This window comes from Rhinolophus sinicus, chromosome 1 (assembly GCF_057876585.1).
Source record: "Rhinolophus sinicus isolate RSI-liver-muscle chromosome 1, RSI-T2T, whole genome shotgun sequence".
Lineage (NCBI taxonomy): Eukaryota > Metazoa > Chordata > Mammalia > Chiroptera > Rhinolophidae > Rhinolophus > Rhinolophus sinicus.
The window spans coordinates 138,855,714-138,859,551 of NC_142501.1; the positions used below are offsets into that span (position 1 = coordinate 138,855,714).

The 3,838-nt window shown below is 36.3% G+C and overlaps 1 pseudogene; it reads right to left on the reverse strand.

Annotated features, from left to right (window-relative positions):
- Positions 1-908: 908 nt before the first annotated feature.
- LOC109452217 (translationally-controlled tumor protein-like) lies at positions 909-1,522 on the reverse strand (annotated as a pseudogene).
- Positions 1,523-3,838: the final 2,316 nt, after the last annotated feature.

Below are 3,838 nucleotides of genomic sequence, written 5' to 3' on the forward strand. Positions count from 1 at the left end.
TGCCTCCCCCGCACCCCGTAAAGTGCCACACGTTTATTTTAGGATTTGCAGGCCCTAAGGGTCTCTCACTAATCTCTGCTCTTCCAGTGCCAGAGCAAGTCAATCCATAAACAAACAGACATGGCAGTGTCCCAATAAAACTGGACATAAAGTTTGATTTCATGTTTCATGTCCCATAAGCTATTTTGATTTTTCTCCCCAACCACTTAAAAATGTAAACACTGCCTTAAAGTCATACAAAAAAGGTGGCAGGATGAGCCAGCTTGTCAACCCCATTCTAAGGGAATGTGACAAAAGCTCATTACACAATTCCAGGAGACATCCAGATTTCTCTAGAACTTGGTCCTAACTTGATGTTTGATAAAGAACCTCAGACAGTACTTTGCTTCCAACTGTATTCATCTCTTTTTATTCTTTTGGTAATCTCTTCCAGAGTTAACTACTTCCGTTTGTAGATAATGAAATGTCTAAGGAATCCACTTCAAATGTTGGCTGTGCTGTGAGCATGGTCTTTCCCTTCACTTTAACTCCAAATTAAGACTTTTGATCCTTGCTTTTTATATTCCAGTCCCAAAAGTAGTTTTCACTATAGAAGTTATTCTGAAGACAGTCTTATGCTTTATAGTAGTGGTCTACCAGGCTCTAGCTTCTTCAGGAATACTACACAGGGTGGATTTAAATACGAACTAAACTAAGAGGCATTCTCTCAAATAAGTTTAAATGCATTTTATTTTTAGACAAACTACATGACGTGTTTTTCTTAAAAACAACGTTTCTGCTGTAAATAAATCAAGGCCAAAATAAACGAAGAGCTCAAGATAACATCAGTTCTATTTGTCCTAGTCCTGGTGTGTGGATGAAAAGCAGACGTTATGATGACAAAGTTTGGATCCACATGGCCAATTGTGTTAACATTTTTCCATCTCTAAACCATCCTGAAATAAAATCATGGGGTCACACCATCCCCACGGTAGTTGAGCCAAGCAACCATGCCACTTGGATTCATGTTTTCACCAAGAAAGGACTGGTACGAGTAGTTTTTGAAATTAGCAAGGATGTGCTTGATTTGTTTTGCAGCCCTTGTCATAAAAGGTTTTACTCTTTCTGGCCTCTGTTCTTCAAGTTTCCCTTTGATTGATTTCATGTAATCTTTGATGTACTTCTTGTAGTTTTCTTTTGTGAAAATGGTTTCCTGCAAATGATGGTTCAGGACAGTATGGACACCAGTGACTACTGTGCTTTCAGTACCTTCGCCCTCCAGGCCTTCAGCAGTCATTTCCACCAAGGAGCAAGTCATCAGTGTTACCCTCTGTGCTACTGACCATCTTCCCTTCCACCTCCAGGCACAGTCTGTCCCAAGAGATTTTATTCAGAAGAGGGGTGACAGCTGTTTTTCTTGTACACTGAGCACAGACCAAGAGAAAATATAACTAAACTGAGAAATTAGGTGTTTTCTTAGTTTAATATTGTAGATGTCAGAGAACATCTCCTCATAGCTGATGAGGTCCCAGGAGATGATCATGATGGCAGCTGGAAGAAGACAACTGAGGACAGGGATGGGGGAAGTGCGCTAGCTTAGCAGGAGCTGGGAGTGTGTGCGATGGATGCAGCCGGAGCAGCGCTCAGAGGGACCCGGGAGCAGGCAGAAAAAAGCACTTATTGCTTCTTATAACTACAAAAATTTTCTTCCTTCTCCCATCTTTGTTTCCACTCATTAGTTATAAATTTCTTCAGTCTCCTTTTTTTTATTCTTTCTATTTTATTCCTTGAACTGATAATGATCAATATCTATCAATCTATAATAGTCTTTTTCATACACTGTAACTCAGATTCTATCCTATTTAAATATGTTACCAATTTCATCTTAACTAAATTTTAAGATCTTCTGGGCAACTTTCTTTTATTTCTCTGGCATCGTCTAATTGTTCCATGATGCAGGCCTTGCACATATATTCTACTTTAGCTTACTCAGCAATTGCCAATTCTCATTAATGAATTGTTTAGTGTAGGAATAATCTAATTCTGAAGGAATGGATTTTGCTCATGAATGTTTCTCTAAATTTGTAATTAACTACTTTATTTCTATGGTTCATTTTCAGTCACTGCTATAATCACGTACCATTTAAAATGCATTACGTTATGGTGCGTGCTGCATGCTACATTGGCTGCATTTTACTATTAATTAACATGATGATACTACCGTACTTGTTTGATTTAGAGGATATTCTTATCAGTGATTTTTATGTGAATGTTCAGATACTTATAGCATATAATTGGTCAGAAAATAATCCACCTGTTGTCTCAAACATGATAAGCAAAATTGTCAAAAGATTCAAACATAACAGGCAGTGAAAGTTGATTGTTCACTAAGCACAGAGATTTCAAAAGTTATAAAATTAGAAACTAAAGCTAAAATGCAAGCAGCGACCCTGCTGATTAAACTCAATAAATTGATGCAGAGATAAATCAGGTTAAAAATCATGAATTACATTTGAAAAGTGTGGACTCAGTCAGGAGCCTGGTAGAAAATAAATGGTATACTCAAGTCAGGATAATTTGAAAATTTATTTGCAAATATATAACTTACAGAAGAGGCCCATGCAAATGGGGTCCTGAACCTTATTGACCTTTAGCTTATTTAATCTTTGGAGGAAGTCTATGCATTAATGAGGCTTCCCATATTTCTGTGTGATGTATTTACCTGCATATCCTTGAGTGAAACTTAGTCATCTGGCCAACAGCTGACTGCAAGGGAGGACCTTTATTCCTGGTTATGATGTGTTATACTAAAAGTTGGGATTTTCTTAACAAGGAGGAATGGGGTCTGTGGATGGATTTGGGGGTAGACCATGCATGTTACAAGAGCCAATTCCTGATTTTCACAAATTAAATTTATGTATTTATTCCACAAACATTTGTTGAACTTTTACTATGGGCCAGGTACTGTTCATACATTTTTATTTATAGGACCAGCATCTGGGTCTATTATGCTATTCCCAATCAAACTTTATATGTTTGCTCTTATTAGCCATTGAATCAATGAAATATTTGTGATTTCTAAAATATATTTAAGTTAATATTAAGTAACATAAAAAAAAAAACCTCACCTCATTTGTAGCATTAATTTTGTTAACAATTATTCTAAAGTCAGGGGAGCAAAATTAATAATTTTGTAGCTAGTGGGGATAAAATTTATTGAAGCTGCTGTGAAATTAAAAGAGGTCAAACTCATACTTACAAAATAGAAATGACAGGATCTGAAGAATGATTGGACATAGATGGTTAGGGAGAGAAAGAAGCAAAAATGTTATTTGTTTCTTTTCTGCTAATGGTGAAAGTTGATAGCAGTATATATTATTCATTAATAGAAGACTTAAAACAGGAAGTTATAACACACCAACTTACAGGGAGAAAAGACTAATGGTAAGTATTTAAATTATTTAAGCAAGGTAAAGTTCATAACACAGTTTTTGAAGGAGTATGAGTTTAATACCTATGATCTGGTATTATTTTCAGTATAGACTTATCACATGGTGCACTACTTCAAATCCATAAAACAAGCCAGAGAATCTGAAACTGAAGTCAGATCTTCCATTAGTATAATGTGATAAAGAGAAAAGCAGAAGCTACTCAGAGAAATACTCATTTGGTTTTAGGCGTGTTGGCTGCGGGATCCCCAAAATACCACCAAAACAGGTTGATAATGCAAAGCTAAATGTATTGCTCACTGCGCTCAAGGAGAGCACTTCCTCACAGTCTTAGCAGCATCTTAGAGAAAAAAAGGCAAAACTTTCATATTTGCGAGATTTTAAAGACCAGTTTAAGGTGAGTCTTTCAA